Source organism: Culex quinquefasciatus, chromosome 1 (genome assembly GCF_015732765.1).
Source record: "Culex quinquefasciatus strain JHB chromosome 1, VPISU_Cqui_1.0_pri_paternal, whole genome shotgun sequence".
Lineage (NCBI taxonomy): Eukaryota > Metazoa > Arthropoda > Insecta > Diptera > Culicidae > Culex > Culex quinquefasciatus.
The window spans coordinates 60,991,085-61,014,026 of NC_051861.1; the positions used below are offsets into that span (position 1 = coordinate 60,991,085).

The window sequence follows — 22,942 nt, forward strand, 5'->3', positions numbered from 1 at the left end:
TCTAAAATTTCTAAAATTTCTAAAATTTCTAAAATTTCTAAAATTTCTAAAATTTCTAAAATTTCTAAAATTTCTAAAATTTCTAAAATTTCTAAAATTTCTAAAATTTCTAAAATTTCTAAAATTTCTAAAATTTCTAAAATTTCTAAAATTTCTAAAATTTCTAAAATTTCTAAAATTTCTAAAATTTCTAAAATTTCTAAAATTTCTAAAATTTCTAAAATTTCTAAAATTTCTAAAATTTCTAAAATTTCTAAAATTTCTAAAATTTCTAAAATTTCTAAAATTTCTAAAATTTCTAAAATTTCTAAAATTTCTAAAATTTCTAAAATTTCTAAAATTTCTAAAATTTCTAAAAATTTCTAAAATTTCTAAAATTTCTAAAATTTCTAAAATTTCTAAAATTTCTAAAATTTCTAAAATTTCTAAAATTTCTAAAATTTCTAAAATTTCTAAAATTTCTAAAATTTCTAAAATTTCTAAAATTTCTAAAATTTCTAAAATTTCTAAAATTTCTAAAATTTCTAAAATTTCTAAAATTTCTAAAATTTCTAAAATTTCTAAAATTTCTAAAATTCTAAAATTTCTAAAATTTCTAAAATTTCTAAAATTTCTAAAATTTCTAAAATTTCTAAAATTTCTAAAATTTCTAAAATTTCTAAAATTTCTAAAATTTCTAAAATTTCTAAAATTTCTAAAATTTCTAAAATTTCTAAAATTTCTAAAATTTCTAAAATTTCTAAAATTTCTAAAATTTCTAAAATTTCTAAAATTTTAAAATTTCTAAAATTTCTAAAATTTCTAAAATTTCTAAAATTTCTAAAATTTCTAAAATTTCTAAAATTTCTAAAATTTCTAAAATTTCTAAAATTTCTAAAATTTCTAAAATTTCTAAAATTTCTAAAATTTCTAAAATTTCTAAAATTTCTAAAATTTCTAAAATTTCTAAAATTTCTAAAATTTCTAAAATTTCTAAAATTTCTAAAATTTCTAAAATTTCTAAAATTTCTAAAATTTCTAAAATTTCTAAAATTTCTAAAATTTCTAAAATTTCTAAAATTTCTAAAATTTCTAAAATTTCTAAAATTTCTAAAATTTCTAAAATTTCTAAAATTTCTAAAATTTCTAAAATTTCTAAAATTTCTAAAATTTCTAAAATTTCTAAAATTTCTAAAATTTCTAAAATTTCTAAAATTTCTAAAATTTCTAAAATTTCTAAAATTTCTAAAATTTCTAAAATTTCTAAAATTTCTAAAATTTCTAAAATTTCTAAAATTTCTAAAATTTCTAAAATTTCTAAAATTTCTAAAATTTCTAAAATTTCTAAAATTTCTAAAATTTCTAAAATTTCTAAAATTTCTAAAAATTTAAAATTTCTAAAATTTCTAAAATTTCTAAAATTTCTAAAATTTAAAATTTCTAAAATTTCTAAAATTTCTAAAATTTCTAAAATTTCTAAAATTTCTAAAATTTCTAAAATTTAAAATTTCTAAAATTTCTAAAATTTCTATTTCTAAAATTTTAAAATTTCTAAAATTTCTAAAATTTCTAAAATTTCTAAAATTTCTAAAATTTCTAAAATTTCTAAAATTTCTAAAATTTCTAAAATTTCTAAAATTTCTAAAATTTCTAAAATTTCTAAAATTTCTAAAATTTCTAAAATTTCTAAAATTTCTAAAATTTCTAAAATTTCTAAAATTTTTAAAATTTTTAAGATTTTTAAAATTTTTATAATTTCTATAATTTCTAAATTTTCAAAAATTTTCTAAATTTCTAAAATTTCTAAAATTTTGATTTTTTTTTAAATTTCTAAAATTTCTTTAATTCTTTTAATTCCTTAAATTTCTTAATTCTTTTATTTTCTTTAATTTCTTAAATTTCCTCAATTTTCTAAATCACTTAATTATTTCTTTAATTTCTTATATTTCTTGAATTATTTATTTCTTAAAATTTCTAAAAAAATTTAAATTACTTAATTTTTTTGAAATTCCTGAAATTTTTCCTTTTTTTAGTCCACTCTATAGAGATTTTGCAGCTAAGCTAAAAGACACGTGTCGCCACCTATGAACAAATAGCGTAAACCTATGATTAATTTTTTGAAAATATGTGTTTTTTCCTGCATAATCAACATTTTTATTAAACTTATGCCGGATTCGGATGAGAAAAATATTTCCAACAATTTGGTGTACAACTTTCCAATATTTGTTTGATTTTTCTATGAGAAAACTGTAAATTTAGAAAAAGATAGTAATTTGGACTATTTGGTAAGAAAGTCTGTCAAAAATCAATAAAAATTGTTGAATATACGTAAACACATCTGTTATCAATTATAAAACTGTTTATTTCATTGATATAAACGGGGAAACTCATTTTTAGTGTTCCAAAACATGTTTTTTTTTAGAAAAAGTCACATATTTCTGCGCGCCCAAAAAAAGATGTTCATTATTTTAAAGCAAAAAAAAATTCTCGTCTTTTGCAACCAGTTTCATTAAGATTTATGCAGGGAACCATGAGAAATAAGCAATTTTGTTCTTCAATCCAGCAGAAAGAAATACGATTTTTGGCAAGTAACCTCATTTTGGCGCCACCTACATTTGAAACACAGTCGCGCTGCAAAACCTCAATTATCTCTCATCTATTTTGCATGATTTTTCCCAACGAACATGAGGCAAGAGGTTTTATTTAATTAAATTATGCGCTAGTCTAATCATGCGCCTTTTTGAAAAAGATTTATTGAACAACATCAGCTTATTTCAAAAGTTGTTCTGGAGTTCCGATCGCCACGCAATGCTGCTTTGTTTAGTTAAATTATGCGCTAGTCTAATCATACGCCTTTTTGAAAAAGATTTATTGAACAACATCAGCTTATTTCAAAAGTTGTTCTGGAATTCCAATCGCCACGCAATCCCACATAGAAAAATGGGCGGAAAACGGCCAGAAAGCGGGGACGTTTTGCCTAAAAGCGGGCCCGATTTTCAGCACGCTTTTTCCCCTTGTTGTGGCCCATTGCGTGCCAGAATGCAACATTTAGGCGGGCGTTACGAATTTTGGCCGCTGTGTTACGCCCGTCTCTGGCACGCTTTTGGGCCCGTTTTGACCACGATAACGGGCCTATAAACGGGGGACCGACGTGCCGGAAACCGGGGGGTTTCTCCTTCCTGTTTACTTCGGATTTCATGTTAGGGCGATTAAATAAAATAGGGTGACAAAAACACGACAGATTTTTTTTATTTAAAGAAATATTGAATTAACAACAAAACATTAACTAATTACCTAACTAGCTACAAAAATATGAGTTGGGTTAGTATGTTAACAGGACTTTATTGATTTTATTGATGATTTGTTCAAATTTAGTTTATTTTAGTTAGATTTAGTTGAATTTAGATAAATTTAGTAAAAAATAGTTGAATTCAGTTAAAATCAGTTATCTTTAGTTAAAATTAGATAAATTCAGCTAAAATTAGTTAAATTCATTTAAATTTGTTATCTTTAGTTAAATATAGTCAAATTAAGTAAAATTTTGATAAATTTAGTTAAATTTATTCAAATTTTATTAAATTTAGTTATATTTAGTTAAATTAAGTTAAATTGAGTTATATTTAATAAAATTAAATTAAGTTTCGTAAAATGTCGCTTCATTTATTTTAATTAAGTTAACTTTGGCTAAATTAAGTTATTTCAAGTTAAAATTAGTTAAATTAAGTTCAATTGATTTAAATTGGGTTATATATAGTAAAATTTAGTTATATTTAGTTAAACTTAGTTAAATTTGGAAAAAAATATTAAAATTTAGTAAAATTCAGTTGAATTCAGCTAGATTTAATTAAATTTAGTAGGATTTAGTAAAATTTCGCATAAATTATTTCATTTTAGTTAACTTTAGCTAAATTAAGTCATATTTAGTTAAAATTAGTTAAATTGAGTAAAACTGACTTAAATTGAGTAATATTTAGTTAAATTAAATTTAATCAAATTTAGTAAGATTTAATTAATATTAGTTACATTTCGTCTTAATAAGTCAAATTTAGTTAGATTAAGTAGAATTTAATTAAGTTTCATAAAATTTCGCTTCATTTATTTCAATTTAGTTAACCTTAATAAAATTTAGGTAAATTTAGTTAAATTGAGTTATATTTAATTAAATTTAGTTAAAATTAGTAGAAATTAGTTAAATACAGTTGAATTTAGGTAGATCTAATCAAATTTAGTTAGATTTAGTCCAATTTAGTTAAATTTAGGTTGATTTGATTAAATTTAATTGAATTTAGTTACATTTAGTCAAAATTAGTAAAAATTAGATAAATTAAGTAAAATTTGGTTTGTTTTCGTAAAAAATCGCTTAATTTGTTTTAAGTTAGTTAACTTTGGTTAAATCAAGTTATATTTAGTTAAAATTAGTTAAATTAAGTTAAATTGACTTAAATTGAGTTATATTTATGAAAATTTAGTTAGAAAAAGTTAAATTGACTTTAATTTGGTTAGATTTAATTAAATTTAGATGAATTTAGTTACATTTAGTCAAAATAAGCAAAATTTAGTTAGATTTAGTAAAATTTGATTAAATACCGTTAAAATTCGCTTAACTTGTTTCAATTTACTTTAATTTAGTTATATTTAGTTAAATTTACAGTATGTAAAAAAAGTATTTACACCCCTCAGGCACTATGCACATTTTGTGATGAAACATGTAAACAATTTAATGTTGACAGAAACCTAGTACTACGTTTTGTTCAGAAACTCATGCCGAACATTTTGCTGCAAAGCTCATGAAAAGATGTTTCTATATAAAGTTATATAACAAATACTATAACAAAAATAAAAAGGTGCAAAAAGTTTGTACACCTTTCGAAAATTAACATAAATAAAGTTATTTATTGACAATCACCATAAATCCAGTTTCTCAACTCCAAATAGGCATCTTGACTGATTAAAATAATTTGGATTGAATATAAAGTTTACTTATTACTTAGTATAAAAGTTTATAAAACTCTGAAATTCTATATAAAACTTATCTAAACTTAATTTTGCATTTTAAATTTAACTAAATGTCAATATTACATAAATTGCTAAATAAACATTGTGGAGTTTTGGGGTGTATCGCTAGAATAGATTTTCGTTGGAATTTCGTACCAACCCGGAAATACGTCGTCGGTAAATCCGCCGGCAAAAGTCCACAATTCACAAGTTAACCTATGTGGCATCGAAAGAGCATACAATTTCCGATCTTTTGATACCCAGACATCTAGGTTTTCTATAAAACCCACGTTTTTAAATACCTAGGCAAAAACGTTGTTATGGTTTCGTTTGAGCAACCTGCCAAAAATATATGGAATTTCGTAATTTTTGTTCTCGTGGATCAAACTTACTTTTGCCCAGGTATTTAAAAACGTGGGTTTTATAGAAAACCTAGATGTCTGGGTATCAAAAGATCGGAAATTTTATGCTCTTTCGATGCCATAGGTTAACTTGTGAATTGTGGACCGGTTCGGATGCCGGCGGATTTACCGACGACGTATTTCGGGTTGGTACGAAATTCCAACGAAAAATCTATTCTAGCGATACAAAGACCCCCAAAACGGTGTTATACCCACTCCAGAATGTTTATTTAGCAATTCTATGGTAATATATTGACATTTAGTTAAATTTAAAGTTTGCATAATTAAGTTTAGATAAGTTTTATATAGAATTTCCAGAGTTATAGAAACATTTATACTAAGTAATTAGTAAACTTTATATTCAATCCAAATTATTTTTTTTTAATCAGTCAAGGATGCTTATTTGGAGTTGAGAGACTGGATTTATGGTGATTTGTCAATAAATAACTTTATTTATGTTAATTTTTCGAAAGGTGTACAAACTTTTTTTGCACCTTTTTTATTTTTGTTATAGTATTTGTTATATAACTTTTTATAGAAAACATCTTTTCATGAGCTTTTTGCAGCAAAATGTTTGGCATGAGTTTCTGAACAAAACGTAGTACTAGGTTTATGTCAACATTAAATTGTTTACATGTTTCATCACAAAATGTGCATAATGCCCAAGGGGTGTAAATACTTTTTTTACATACTGTAGGTAAATTGAGTTAAATTCAATTGAATTTAGTAAGATTTAATTAAATATACTCGAATTTAGTTAAATTTAGTTAAAATAAGTAAAATTTAGATAGATTGAGTAAAATTTAATTAAGTTTCGTAAAACTTCGCATAAATTATTTCAATTTAACTAACTTTGGCTAAATAAAGTCATATTAAGTTAAAATTAGTTAAATTAAGTTATATTAAGAAACATTTAGTTAAATTTACTTATATTTAGTTTAACTAAGTTAAATTTTGTTAAATATATTTGAACTCAGTGAAATTTAATTAATATAGTTAAATTAAGTAAAATTTATTTACTTAGTAAACAAAATTAAGTTGAATTTAGTTAAATTGATTAACATTAATTTAAATTTAGTTATTTTTGAATTTTTTGAATTAAGTTCAATTAAGTTGAATTAAGTTCTATTTAGATAAATTTAGTTAAACTTCAATAAAATTGAATTTCGATAAATTTAGACGAATTATGATCAATTTAAATAAATTCAAGTAAATTTTATTAAATTAAATAAATTAAGTTGAAATTAGTTGAATTTTGTTTAGTTTATTAAAACTAAGTTCAATTTAGTTAATTTAAGTAAATTTAGTTAAATTATCTAAGTTCAGTTAAAGTATGCAAATTTATTTAATTTATGTAGATTTAATTAAAATTAGTTAAATTAAGCTAAATTAAGTAAAAATCATTCAAATTTTGTAAAATTCAGTAAAGTTTTGCTGAGTTAAGTTCAATTTTGTTGTATTAAGTTAAATTTAGATGAATTTTGTAAATATTTGTAATTAAGTTTTGTTAATTTAGTTAATTTTAGTTCAATTCAGTTCAATTCAGTTGAATTTTGTTGAATTAAGTTCAAATTAGATGAAATTAGTTATATTAAGTTAAATTTGGTTACATTTTGTTAAATGTTTTTTTTTAAATTTAGTAACATTCGCTTGAATTTAAATAATTTAAGTTTAATTTATACATTAAGTTAGATGAATTAAGTCCTATTGAAAAGTAAGTTAAATTTAGCTCAATTTGATTAAATTTAGCTGAATTTATTTAATTTAAGTTCAATTTAGTTTACTGAATTTAGTTAAATCTAGGTAATTAAGTTAAATTGATTTTAATTTAGTGATTTAGTAATTTAGTCCTTTAATTTGGCTGAATTAAGTTCAATAAAGTTAAATTTAGACAGATTTAGACAAATTAAGTTTAATATCAATATATTTAAAATATTATTAAATTAAGTAAATTAAGTTAAAATTAGTTGAATTGTGTTAAGTTTATTTAAATAAAGTAAAATTTAGTTAAATTGTGCAGATTCAGTTGAATTTTGTTGAATTCAGTTAAATTATGTAAATTGAATTGAATTCACTTAAATTATGTGAATTAAATTTAATTTAGTTAAATTAAGCTAAATTAAGTAAAATTCATTTAAATTTAGTAAAATTCAGTTAAATTTTGGTGAGTTAAGTTCAATTTTGTTGTACAAGTTAAATTTAGTCGAATTAAGTTCAATTTCGATAAATTTAGTAAATTGATGTAATTTAGTTGCGTTTGTTTAAATTTAGTTCAATTTAGTTTAATTCAGTTGAATTTTGTTAAATTAAGTACAAATGGGATAAATTTAGTTAAATTTGGTTAAATTAAGTTTAATAAAAATTGAAATTTTTTGTTGAATTTAGTTAAATAAAGTTGAATTTAGTTTAATTTAGATGAATTAAGTTCAATTTAGATGAATTTAGTTAAATAAAGTTAAATAAAAAAAATCAGTTGAATTTTGTTGAATTAAGTTCAATTAAGTTAAATTAAGGAAAAATTTAAATTGAATTAAGTTCCATTTTGTTACATTTAGCTAAATTTAGTAAAATTCAGTTAAATTCAGTTGAATTAAGTTCAATTTAGTGCAATTTAGTTAAATTTATTGAAATTAGGTAAATTTCGTTAAATTTAGTTCAATCAAGTTAAATTAAATTAAATTCAGTTGAATTTTGTTGAATTAAGTTAAATAAAGTTAAATTTAGTCGAATTAAGATGAATGAAATTCATTAGATATATTTAAAAAAAATGTTGAAAGAAGTTCAATTTAGTTAAATTAAGTGAAATTCAGATAAATTTTGTTGAATTAAGTTTAATTTTGCTAAACTTAGTTAATTTTTTAAAAATTCAGTGTAATTTAGTTGAATAATGTTGAATAAAGTTAAATTTAGTCAAATATAAATGGATTAAGTTCAATTTAGATAAATTTAGCTAAATTAAAAAAAAATCAGTATAATTTTGTTGACTTAAGTTCAATTTAGTTAAATTAGTTGAATTAAGCTAAATTTAGAAAAAAAATCGTGAAATTAAGTTAAATTTCATAAAATTCAATTTAATTAAATTCAGTTAAATTAGGTAAATTATGGAAAATTCAGTATGTATTCGTGTACTTTCGTTTTTTTGTATTTTTTTAGTTTTTAATTCTCTTTTTTTTGTATTCTAAATTTTTGTATTTTTGTTTGTTAGTATTTTGTGTTTTTCGTATTCGTATTCGTTTTGGTTTTATTTTATGTTTTCTTTGCATTTTTTTTCAATTTTATGTGTTTTGTATTGTAGTTGTGTATTTTTATCTCTTCTTTTGTGGTTTTAGATTTTATATATTTTTAGTTTTTGGTTTATCTTTGTACTTTTTTGTTTTTATTATTTGTTTTTTTTTTCGTAATTGTGTATTTTTGCGCTATTTTTTGTATTCATAAATTTGTGTTTTTTCCCTTCTTTTTTGTGTTTATGTATTTATAAATTTCTGTTTTTTTAACTTTTCATATTTTGCAGCTGTGTATTTTTGTTTTTTTTTTGTTTCACTTGACTGTTGATGACCGGATTTGGGTTGTTCGAGATCCCAGTTAGGGGGGAACGGGAACCACACACTGAACCCCACTGTGCAGAATCTCTGGAAAAACAGGTGCTGATGGAGGATGTTGGAAGGAATTCGGCACCGCATTATCGTTCTGGTCAAACTAGTACTTGAAGGTTGTCGCTTGGCCAGCGGAACCGACTGGTCCACAACCGTCTTTGGCCGGACATTTTGGTCCCGAACGACGACGTCGCTCTCATACCATGGCAGCAGGTCCTTCGAGCGGGAAAATAGAACGTTCGCGGCAGGTACGGTCTGGGACGTCGGATTGAGGGGACGCTGCTGCATGACACTCTCGTAGAGGAGATTCACTTTGTTGGGCTGGACTTGAGGTAGCGGACGCGGTATTGAAGGCGAAATGATGAGAGGTTTCACGTTTGCGGGTTTCTCGGTGCGGTCATTGTCGTCGGTAAATGGGTGACAGCGGGTTGCGGTTGACGTTTTGCTGAAATAAGTGAAAAGTCAGTAATCTAGGGTTTATCTTATGTAAATCTGTAACTCACCATCGCCTCAGCTGCTGCTTCTCCGGTCCTCCCCCATATCTTCTGCATCCCAATCCGGTTCATACTGGTGCCGAAAATGGCAAACGTCAGCGACGTCTTCTTCACCGGCGTAACCCGCTTCCCGCGGGACGGAATTGAACTCCCCAGCCGTGGCTTTTTCTTAATTGATTTTCTTGCCGGCCTGCCCCCCTTCAGTGTCCGATTCCTGCTCCATTCCGACAACACGGGCAACGAGTACTGCTGCAGCTTGTCCGCGTCTAGTTGTATGAGGTGGGCGAGACGGTTCCCTTGCGGACGTTCTTGGAAATCAGGTGGAATTCGTTGCTGGGGGAGAGATGCGGGGAATGTGAGGTTAGGTGGTGGTCCATTTGTGATTTTGTGGGGATCTTACCGTTCAAGAAATGTGATCACGTCATCTACGATGGTTCCGGGCACGGGATTCCCGGAAAACCAAACTGGTTGACTGGTTGCTTCTTCGTGGCGGTAATCGCTGGAAGTTCGATCGGATCACTGGGGGTCTTCGGCGCCGGACTTGTAACAAACAGCACGGGCGCGGGTTCTTTTATCGTTGAGTGGACGACTTCTGGTTCGGGGAAACCGGGAAAACGCGGCCGGGGGAACTTCGGAACGCGTCCCGGAACGTTCGCGAGCTTTCGTTGTTGAAGCTGGTGATGAATGACTCAACACGTGTAAATGCAAATTTTTGACAGTTGCTGGTCGCGTTACGAAAGGGGATTGTGTGCGTGAGAGCGGCAAAAGCAAATATGTTGTGTGTGTGGAAAACAAATATACAATTTTTAAAGATTGTGTCCAGACTAAAGCGTCTTAACTGGCCCTGGTGATGCCCGATAATCGCCCACAGCCCCTAAAGTTAGAGTGGGATGCTGCTTTGTTTACGTTTGAATCTGTCATTTTCCATCCTTCGTTAACTTGCATGCAAGTGTTCCTTACTCCGGAAAGTCGATTTTGGGGTTGTGTCTAAGCTAAATGAAGTAACGCAAGCCACGAGCATCGAGTTGGTTCGATGCTCGTGCTCTCGATGTCGTTGCACAATCCATGAAAATCCAGCCTTACAGCCGGCTCTACATTTGTTCTCGCTTCAAATAAAAGAAATAATTTGATAAAGTGGGAAGGAATGAGGAATTAGGAAAATTATGAAAACAACAGAAAAATGATATTTTTTTTAAATATATTGTAAAAACATTGTAGCATTTGCAAATAAATATAAAAATTTCAAATTTTACTTAATATGGTTCAATGACACTGAGATCAGGAAAAACAGTGCATTAAAAATTACCCAATAAATATTCCTTAAACAAAAAATAGATTGTTCAAGGTATTGATTATCTCAAAATCGTATAAAATCATAAAAATAATTCATCTTACAGAACACCAGGTAGTAATTATTGATCAGCACGACTGAGTGCTTCTAGCATATGCGGCGAATGTAGCTAATTTAGGTATGAGCATGAGCATGGTTGACTGCCAATGAGCTGCTACTCCGTTATTGACAGATCAACTGAAGTTAAACAATGAATCAAAAATGATCAGTGGGAGCCAACCATTCGTTCACTGTTTAACCCCTGAAGACCCCGATTTTATTAGTCAATACCGGCGCCCTCCCAAGAAGCCTGCAGTTCAACGAAAGGGAGGAATGTTAGTCCGATAGTTGAAGTTGCAGACTCATCAAGCACATAGTTTTTCGCTATATACTTGTTGATACCGCTTGAGACCGTTGAATCCACAGCATTGGCTTTTCGATGCATCCTGAGCTACGATGCTATGGGGAGGACTTTCATAAAAAACCCGTCGGCGAGCCTTCCGAGCAACGATGCTATGGGAAGGTCTTTCTAATTAGCACACCAAAACACTCGCGCACAGGTATTAAAAAACTGAATAAATGTAATTTTTCATCACGATTACCCAGACGACATTGATGATATAGGAAGGACTTTTTTACAGTCATTTACAGTAATACTTAAACTTATTTTAATGCAACAATTCACACGACGTCGTGCCTCCCGATCAACGATGATGTAGGAAGGACTTGAGCAAGCCAACCAGGATGAAACACGAAATAAAATTCTTTTCTTTTCACACACAATGCCACATAATTGACCGCGCGTCACCACCCAACAAATTGAACTGATTTTCTTCTGCTTGTGGGCAAGCCAACCAGGATGAAACACGAAATAAAATTCTTTTCTTTTCACACACAATGCCACATAATTGACCGCGCGTCACCACCCAACAAATTGAACTGATTTTCTTCTGCTTGTGGGCAAGCCAACCAGGATGAAACACGAAATAAAATTCTTTTCTTTTCACACACAATGCCACATAATTGACCGCGCGTCACCACCCAACAAATTGAACTGATTTTCTTCTGCTTGTGGGCAAGCCAACCAGGATGAAACACGAAATAAAATTCTTTTCTTTTCACACACAATGCCACATAATTGACCGCGCGTCACCACCCAACTAATTGAACTGATTTTCTTCTGCTTGTGGGCAAGCCAACCAGGATGAAACACGAAATAAAATTCTTTTCTTTTCACACACAATGCCACATAATTGACCGCGCGTCACCACCCAACTAATTGAACTGATTTTCTTCTGCTTGTGGGCAAGCCAACCAGGATGAAACACGAAATAAAATTCTTTTCTTTTCACACACAATGCCACATAATTGACCGCGCGTCACCACCCAACAAATTGAACTGATTTTCTTCTGCTTGTGGGCAAGCCAACCAGGATGAAACACGAAATAAAATTCTTTTCTTTTCACACACAATGCCACATAATTGACCGCGCGTCACCACCCAACAAATTGAACTGATTTTCTTCTGCTTGTGGGCAAGCCAACCAGGATGAAACACGAAATAAAATTCTTTTCTTTTCACACACAATGCCACATAATTGACCGCGCGTCACCACCCAACTAATTGAACTGATTTTCTTCTGCTTGTGGGCAAGCCAACCAGGATGAAACACGAAATAAAATTCTTTTCTTTTCACACACAATGCCACATAATTGACCGCGCGTCACCACCCAACTAATTGAACTGATTTTCTTCTGCTTGTGGGCAAGCCAACCAGGATGAAACACGAAATAAAATTCTTTTCTTTTCACACACAATGCCACATAATTGACCGCGCGTCACCACCCAACAAATTGAACTGATTTTCTTCTGCTTGTGGGCAAGCCAACCAGGATGAAACACGAAATAAAATTCTTTTCTTTTCACACACAATGCCACATAATTGACCGCGCGTCACCACCCAACTAATTGAACTGATTTTCTTCTGCTTGTGGGCAAGCCAACCAGGATGAAACACGAAATAAAATTCTTTTCTTTTCACACACAATGCCACATAATTGACCGCGCGTCACCACCCAACAAATTGAACTGATTTTCTTCTGCTTGTGGGCAAGCCAACCAGGATGAAACACGAAATAAAATTCTTTTCTTTCACACACAATGCCACATAATTGACCGCGCGTCACCACCCAACAAATTGAACTGATTTTCTTCTGCTTGTGGGCAAGCCAACCAGGATGAAACACGAAATAAAATTCTTTTCTTTTCACACACAATGCCACATAATTGACCGCGCGTCACCACCCAACAAATTGAACTGATTTTCTTCTGCTTGTGGGCAAGCCAACCAGGATGAAACACGAAATAAAATTCTTTTCTTTTCACACACAATGCCACATAATTGACCGCGCGTCACCACCCAACTAATTGAACTGATTTTCTTCTGCTTGTGGGCAAGCCAACCAGGATGAAACACGAAATAAAATTCTTTTCTTTTCACACACAATGCCACATAATTGACCGCGCGTCACCACCCAACTAATTGAACTGATTTTCTTCTGCTTGTGGGCAAGCCAACCAGGATGAAACACGAAATAAAATTCTTTTCTTTTCACACACAATGCCACATAATTGACCGCGCGTCACCACCCAACAAATTGAACTGATTTTCTTCTGCTTGTGGGCAAGCCAACCAGGATGAAACACGAAATAAAATTCTTTTCTTTTCACACACAATGCCACATAATTGACCGCGCGTCACCACCCAACAAATTGAACTGATTTTCTTCTGCTTGTGGGCAAGCCAACCAGGATGAAACACGAAATAAAATTCTTTTCTTTTCACACACAATGCCACATAATTGACCGCGCGTCACCACCCAACAAATTGAACTGATTTTCTTCTGCTTGTGGGCAAGCCAACCAGGATGAAACACGAAATAAAATTCTTTTCTTTTCACACACAATGCCACATAATTGACCGCGCGTCACCACCCAACTAATTGAACTGATTTTCTTCTGCTTGTGGGCAAGCCAACCAGGATGAAACACGAAATAAAATTCTTTTCTTTTCACACACAATGCCACATAATTGACCGCGCGTCACCACCCAACTAATTGAACTGATTTTCTTCTGCTTGTGGGCAAGCCAACCAGGATGAAACACGAAATAAAATTCTTTTCTTTTCACACACAATGCCACATAATTGACCGCGCGTCACCACCCAACAAATTGAACTGATTTTCTTCTGCTTGTGGGCAAGCCAAACAAGATGAAACACGAAATAAAATTCTTTTCTTTTCACACACAATGCCACATAATTGACCGCGCGTCACCACCCAACAAATTGAACTGATTTTCTTCTGCTTGTGGGCAAGCCAACCAGGATGAAACACGAAATAAAATTCTTTTCTTTTCACACACAATGCCACATAATTGACCGCGCGTCACCACCCAACAAATTGAACTGATTTTCTTCTGCTTGTGGGCAAGCCAACCAGGATGAAACACGAAATAAAATTCTTTTCTTTTCACACACAATGCCACATAATTGACCGCGCGTCACCACCCAACAAATTGAACTGATTTTCTTCTGCTTGTGGGCAAGCCAACCAGGATGAAACACGAAATAAAATTCTTTTCTTTTCACACACAATGCCACATAATTGACCGCGCGTCACCACCCAACAAATTGAACTGATTTTCTTCTGCTTGTGGGCAAGCCAACCAGGATGAAACACGAAATAAAATTCTTTTCTTTTCACACACAATGCCACATAATTGACCGCGCGTCACCACCCAACTAATTGAACTGATTTTCTTCTGCTTGTGGGCAAGCCAACCAGGATGAAACACGAAATAAAATTCTTTTCTTTTCACACACAATGCCACATAATTGACCGCGCGTCACCACCCAACTAATTGAACTGATTTTCTTCTGCTTGTGGGCAAGCCAACCAGGATGAAACACGAAATAAAATTCTTTTCTTTTCACACACAATGCCACATAATTGACCGCGCGTCACCACCCAACTAATTGAACTGATTTTCTTCTGCTTGTGGGCAAGCCAACCAGGATGAAACACGAAATAAAATTCTTTTCTTTTCACACACAATGCCACATAATTGACCGCGCGTCACCACCCAACAAATTGAACTGATTTTCTTCTGCTTGTGGGCAAGCCAACCAGGATGAAACACGAAATAAAATTCTTTTCTTTTCACACACAATGCCACATAATTGACCGCGCGTCACCACCCAACAAATTGAACTGATTTTCTTCTGCTTGTGGGCAAGCCAACCAGGATGAAACACGAAATAAAATTCTTTTCTTTTCACACACAATGCCACATAATTGACCGCGCGTCACCACCCAACTAATTGAACTGATTTTCTTCTGCTTGTGGGCAAGCCAACCAGGATGAAACACGAAATAAAATTCTTTTCTTTTCACACACAATGCCACATAATTGACCGCGCGTCACCACCCAACTAATTGAACTGATTTTCTTCTGCTTGTGGGCAAGCCAACCAGGATGAAACACGAAATAAAATTCTTTTCTTTTCACACACAATGCCACATAATTGACCGCGCGTCACCACCCAACTAATTGAACTGATTTTCTTCTGCTTGTGGGCAAGCCAACCAGGATGAAACACGAAATAAAATTCTTTTCTTTTCACACACAATGCCACATAATTGACCGCGCGTCACCACCCAACAAATTGAACTGATTTTCTTCTGCTTGTGGGCAAGCCAACCAGGATGAAACACGAAATAAAATTCTTTTCTTTTCACACACAATGCCACATAATTGACCGCGCGTCACCACCCAACAAATTGAACTGATTTTCTTCTGCTTGTGAGCAAGCCAACCAGGATGAAACACGAAATAAAATTCTTTTCTTTTCACACACAATGCCACATAATTGACCGCGCGTCACCACCCAACTAATTGAACTGATTTTCTTCTGCTTGTGGGCAAGCCAACCAGGATGAAACACGAAATAAAATTCTTTTCTTTTCACACACAATGCCACATAATTGACCGCGCGTCACCACCCAACTAATTGAACTGATTTTCTTCTGCTTGTGGGCAAGCCAACCAGGATGAAACACGAAATAAAATTCTTTTCTTTTCACACACAATGCCACATAATTGACCGCGCGTCACCACCCAACTAATTGAACTGATTTTCTTCTGCTTGTGGGCAAGCCAACCAGGATGAAACACGAAATAAAATTCTTTTCTTTTCACACACAATGCCACATAATTGACCGCGCGTCACCACCCAACTAATTGAACTGATTTTCTTCTGCTTGTGGGCAAGCCAACCAGGATGAAACACGAAATAAAATTCTTTTCTTTTCACACACAATGCCACATAATTGACCGCGCGTCACCACCCAACAAATTGAACTGATTTTCTTCTGCTTGTGGGCAAGCCAACCAGGATGAAACACGAAATAAAATTCTTTTCTTTTCACACACAATGCCACATAATTGACCGCGCGTCACCACCCAACAAATTGAACTGATTTTCTTCTGCTTGTGGGCAAGCCAACCAGGATGAAACACGAAATAAAATTCTTTTCTTTTCACACACAATGCCACATAATTGACCGCGCGTCACCACCCAACAAATTGAACTGATTTTCTTCTGCTTGTGGGCAAGCCAACCAGGATGAAACATGAAATAAAATTCTTTTCTTTTCACACACAATGCCACATAATTGACCGCGCGTCACCACCCAACAAATTGAACTGATTTTCTTCTGCTTGTGGGCAAGCCAACCAGGATGAAACACGAAATAAAATTCTTTTCTTTTCACACACAATGCCACATAATTGACCGTGCGTCACCACCCAACTAATTGAACTCCGAATGTAGCTAATTTAGGTATTCTCAAATACTCAAAACTTTGAAATTCGATATCTTTGGAACGAAACATATTCCTTTCTGTCGATAAGTGATTCTTATGTAAAATCGGACGGGGAACACGATGGTGAGGTCAAATTTAAAAATAAATAGGGCTGTTTTGAGATACGGCCATTTAAAGTTTTCAATTGCGCAATACAGGTAGAAAAATATGTTAAGGGTGCACAGCAACCAAAAATTTGTTGTCTTCTTATTCCAAAATTGTCAAACTACGGACCCAATCTTGCAACAACGTGATTGTAAAAAATGTCAAACTTTGTTGTAAATAACTATGAAGACAGTAATTTAGGGGATGAATAAAAAATTATATCGATAGTTCCCGTAGTTTTGAAGATACTAAAATGTATGTAACAGAAATCTGCGCGCAAAAGCTATGGTTGATGTGTACCGTTGATCTAAATTTTGATCACGGAAATGGATTCTACGTCCAATTTCCTTCAAAATTGAGCCTAAGACCGACCCTCTAAGATTTATGGTTCCTGAGTTATCGTCGTTTGAAGATAGGGGTTTTGCTCAAAAATCGCCAAAAAGTCGTTTTTTTGGGAGGGTACAAAAATGGAGGGGGTGGTCCGATTTGGATGAAACTCGGGATTTTTGCATGTTTTGATAGTCTTAACAGCTCTGCCAAATTTGAGCAGAATCAGAGATGGTAATTTTCAAATGCTGTTCCGCTTCAGATGGAATGACCCTTTAACAGAATTCAGTTTCATTGAGAATAACCTGAAAAATGGTAAAATCCGTAAAAAATCACTTTGACCCAATCTCACCCCCTAGACCCAATGTCACCCCCACTGACGGTATCTGTCAAATGAACAACAAATGAATAGACTGCAAAAACTACAAAACAAAGTGATGAGATTGATTGTCAAGTGCAACAGAAGGACACCTAGGAGAGTTATGCTGATACACTGCAGTGGCTATCAGTGAGACAAAGAGTAACGTTTTTGACATGTTGTTGCACAATATTGCAAAAGGCCAAGCTCCAGAATATTTGAATGAAAGGATAAAAGGGGACGAGACATACACTCACATAGAACTCGGTTTGCAGATGAGATAAGAACTGCTTCGTTTTCACTTGCATCTTTACAGAACTCTTTATATTATAAGGGCATAACATTATACAACAATTTGCCAAGTGAACAACACTAAAAAATGAGGACAATTTTAATGTTAAACGGCATTGTTTGTGTTTCGTTAAGAATAATGTTAATTTGTGAAGTTCACGTGTGTTAAATCCCTAGAGGGTTGCTGTGAAGGAGGCACGTTATGACAGTCGGCATCCGTATAACGGCACACGTCTCTTTGGGTACACGAGAGCAAACGTCTCTGGGCCTCATATTACAAATTGATCAAAAGCAACGCGACTCTGGGCGCGGTAAAACCCTTGAATGGACTCATGTGTATGAGATGGGTCGGGGGGAAATAACCTCAATACCCAGATGGTCCCTGTTCAATGCAATGTTAAAGAAATATAGGTTTTTGATGGACGCGCATGGTTTAAAACAAGAGAATAAATACATAAATAATGAATCAAAAACACAGTTAAGTTACAAAAATATCTAACAAGATAAATAAACTTCATGTAATCCCATGGGCGGGGGTTAGTGGAGGGCCATCATCATGCACGTCAAGGCTGGTGGGGATCGGCCATTCAGGACATCGGCGCGAGAGTCATCACAAGCGCTCGGATTTATATTGCGTGGCATTCGGGGAACGATTCGGGCTGGCACCTGCGGTCCGGTCCAACCTGCCAGAGACAGCAAAGGCTGCCGGAGGCGGCGTGCGGCCGCGTGGCCCGTACGGAGATTGCGGGAACCTGGTCGCCGGCGGAGAAAGAATAAGAGGACGTGGAAGCAGCCGCAGAGCGGCGCACGTGGAGGATGCTGTAGCGGGCGAGCGTGAGTAGCGAAGGAGCGAGGGGTGAGAGGAAGAAAAGCGCAAAGAAGAGCGCTAAGAAAAGCGCAAGGAAGAGCGGAAAGAAGAGCGCAACAAGAAGAAGTGGAGTTGTGGGTAGAAATTTTGGGGTTTAATAGATGTTCTTGCTCAAGATAACCGTGGTTATTATTGCATTCGATCGTAATATTTCGATCGTAATTTCTCGACTCACGATCGAGATTTCTCGTTCGAATATTACGATCGTAATTTGTCGATGGTAAGTCGTAATTTTTCGAAGGTAAGTCGTAATTTGTCGATAGTAGATTGAGATCATTCGATTGTAATTTCTCGATCTACACAGCAAAAAATCCGATGGTAAAATCGCATGCAAAAGCATGTTCATCACCTTCGTCAAAAAAGACACTTAATATTACACGCTGCATGTACAATTTTTGTAAACACAAAAAAAAAGTTGCAACAGACGGGACTCAAACCAAGCACCTACAGTAAGGACTGGCGCCTTAGCCCGCTCGGCCATCAGACCGATAAAAATGGAAAGGATAAACGTATATGTGAGCTTGACATTTCGATAAAGTAGGTTTCCCATACTGATGGGCTACATATTTCATGGTGTAATATTACACAGAATTTCATAGAATAATGCAAAATTTATTTTACACCCAGGCCTTTACACGCAGCTGGATTACTACTTTATTTGCTGTGTACTATCGACAAATCACGACCGACGATCGAGAAAATCTCGATAAGTGTTTAAAGCTCGTTTTCGAAACTTTTTTTAAATTTACGATTTTTAGAAATTAAAAAAAAATCCAAATAAAAAGCAGGAATTTCAATAATTTCAGAAATTACAAAAAAATAAAAAATTTCAAAACTTTCAAAACTTAAAAAAAAAATTCAAAAAAAAATAAAAAAATGACAAAAATTTCAAAAACATTTTTTTTTTTAATTTTTGATCTTTTTTTTAGTTTTTTTTTTAATTTTAAAATTTTTGAAATTTATAAAATTCTTGTGGCAGTGCGTGGCCGAATGGTTACGCTGTCCGCTTTGTAAGCGGATGATTCTGGGTTCGATTCCCATCTGCTCCAACCTTCCATCGGATGAGGAAGTAAAAGGCCATTAAGTCATTCCAGGTGTAGGAGTCGTCTCCATGCCATAAGTACAAACCAGTCATGCTTTTGAACGGGTTCTCCGTTCGTTCAAGTTCACACAGCAACACGAAAAAAACAGCTCTTAGAACGAACGCTCGTCTCTAAGAAGCGCGGTTTAGTTACCCTCCAACTTCCCACCCTCCAGATATTTTAAACGGATCTTTACCCTCCACCCTCAAAGTTTCCAAGCAACTTTTTCAAAACGGCGTATGTGTTATTCGATTTAATACATACAACTACTTGTAAAGATACTCTTAGCCAAAAAGTATTTTGAAGCGCTCTTAGCAGAATTCACTCAATCAATTCTAGAGAAATCTCTTGCAACAACACCACCACCAACCGCTCTGTTCCGCTATCGATGGCTAAGTTATGTTTCAAGCAGTACCACTACCCACACTAGTAATGTTACATCAGCGATGGATAAATTAAAGTTTTTAATCAATGGGCTTTTGGGAGCGATTTAGATTAATAATTTGCATAATTTACCGTTTTTACTTTCAAACCAACAATTAATTAACAGATTAATCACATTTCGCTTTTCAACTAATGAATCATTCCTTTCTAAGAATTTTATTCTTTTCAATCATTTTAATTATTTCAATAGTTTGAAGTATGTTAAGTTGGTTTTAAATATTACGAGTAATTTTTATATTTAAGGTATTTCAGGTATACGAGTGTATCAAGTTTTTAAAGTTTTCAAGGATTTAAAGTGCTTCAAGTATTTCAAATATTGTATGTATATCATGTATTCCAAGTTATTCAAATATTGCTTATCCAATTAGTTTTAGTTTTTCAAATAATTTAAATACTCTATTTTTTCAAATTGTTTCAATTATTTCAAAATGATTTTAATTTTTCAAGGATTTAAAGTGTAATAAGAACATCATGTGTTTCAAGAGCTTCAAGTATGTAAAGTATTTTGTGGATTTTAAGCATTGCAAGTATTTCAAGTTTTCAAAGTATTTCATGTATTTAAGTACCTATTTCAAATATTTCAAGATTTTTTAGGATTTAAAGTATTTCAGATTGATCTTAAATATTTCAAGAATTTGTAGTTTTTTTATGTATTTTGAGTGTTTCAAACAATATTCATGTTTGGAGTTTTTTTAAGTCCAATGAACAAATTTTTTTTTTTGTGTTTCTGAAACCACATTGCGTCAAAAACACTCTAAAGCCAAAAAATCAAAATTGGACCTTTATAAAAACAATAGAAGTAAATAAAAATATCAAATGTTTCTATTAATTCATGTTTATTAAATACTTCGTATACTAGTATCTTAGTATTTCATGCAATTCAAGTTATTTAATTACTTATAATATATTTTTTCAATTATTTTAAATTCCTTTAAATATTTCAAATTGATTTTAAATATTTTAAGAATTTCGATTTTTATAAGTACATCAAACATTTCAAGAATTTCAAGTATTTCAAGTTTTGATTATAAGTAATTGAATTATTTCATTATTTCCAAGTTTTCGAAGTAAGTATTCAAGTATATCAAGTGAATGTATTTCAAGAATGTATAGTATTTCAGATAGATCTTAGATATTTCAAGAATTTGTAGTAATTTAGTATTTCGTAGTATTTCGAGTGTTTAAGCAAGTTTCAATTATCTGAAGGGTTTTAAGTACTTGAAGGGGTCTGGGGTTTTTTTCAAGTCCAGTAAGCAAAATTTAGTTTTTTTTTGTTGTTGTTTTTTTGTGTTTCTGAAACCGCAATGAGTTAGCGGTATTCAAAAACACAGGCAAAATATTGGTATGGACCTTCTAAAAAACTAAATACTTCTTGTATATACTTGTATATACTTCATGTTTTCAGATATTTAAAGGATTTCATGTATTTAATAAATTTCGAGTTTTGAAGAAGTTCAATTATTTCATGTATTTCAATTTCTATGATTCAAAGTATTCTAAATTGATCTTAAATATTTCAAGAATTCGGTCTTTTATGTATTTTGAGTGTTTCAAGCAATTTTCATGTATTTGAAGAATTACAAGGATTTCATGAACTTGAAGGATTTCAAGTACTTCATGTTTGTAGTTTTTTTACAGTCAAATGAACAAAATTTTGTCTTTTTTGGTGTATCTGAAACCGCATTGAGTCAGAGGTAGCAAAATTGGACCTTTAAAGAAACAATAGAAGTAAATAAATATGTTTTAAGTGTTTCAAATACTTCATGTTTTCAAATTCTTCAAACATTTCAAATCGATTTTAAATATTTCAAGAGTGTTATAAGTACCGTCATCAGGGGTGACATTGGGTCTGGGGGTGAGATTGCATCATAACAATTTCGAAATTTTTGTCTGACCTAATGTCACCCTGATGACGGTACATCAAGCATTTCATGTTTTGGAGTATTGGGTTTTAAGTCTCATAAGTACTTTAAGTATTTAAATTTTTCCAAGTTTTCGAAGTAGGATTTCAAGGATTTAAAGTATTGCGAGAACCGAAAGTGTTTCAAGAATCAATAGTATTTCAGATTGATCTTAGATATTTCAAAAACTTGTAGTATTTTAAGTATTTCGAGTATTTCGAGTGTTTCAAGTATATGAAGAATTTCAAGTACTTCAAGTCTGGGGTTTTTTCAAGTCCAGTAAACACATGTTTGTTTTTTTTTGTGTTTCTGAAATCGCATTTAGTTAGTAGTGTAGAGATCTGTACTGGGAGTTTTGGCAACACGGAAAGGGGCACGGGGGAGAAAGACACCACGCGAGGTCGAGGTCGGACGTGTGTAGTGCGAGTGCGTGTCGAGTGCGACGAGTGCGGACAGAAGAAAGCTCGGAATAAAGAAGTGTTAAATATTAGCAAACGGTGTTCATCATTACAACGAGAGAATCATAACATTTGGCGACTAGGATGGGATTACGCCCTGAGGCCATTTTGGGCTGGCTAGCTGGAAGAAGGTATGATAGAAGTATACAGAGAAATATCAGTGTATTGGTGAAATCGCTTGAAGTCGGGTTGCTATGGCCAAGGTACATAGAAAAGAGGTAACACCGGTGAGCTACCCATTTGGCATGTTTCTACTCAGTTTTGAGTACTATTTGTAGATTAGCAAGAAACGGAAATTTCGTCACGCTGGGTTGCAAGGAAGGCCGGTGGATAAACGAAAAGTCCAACACCGTGAGGTTTTTCGGTGGACATGTTTTCGGTTACACCGGA

At 32.3% G+C, this 22,942-nt stretch overlaps 1 long non-coding RNA gene across 1 annotated transcript; it reads right to left on the reverse strand.

Annotated features, from left to right (window-relative positions):
• Positions 1–9,373: 9,373 nt before the first annotated feature.
• LOC119765212 lies at positions 9,374–9,974 on the reverse strand. The gene is made up of 3 exons (XR_005276572.1): positions 9,863–9,974; positions 9,472–9,795; positions 9,374–9,413 (listed from the first exon to the last, which is right to left on the reverse strand). It is a non-coding gene; the product is annotated as an uncharacterized LOC119765212 (long non-coding RNA).
• Between the last annotated feature and the right edge of the window lie 12,968 nt (positions 9,975–22,942).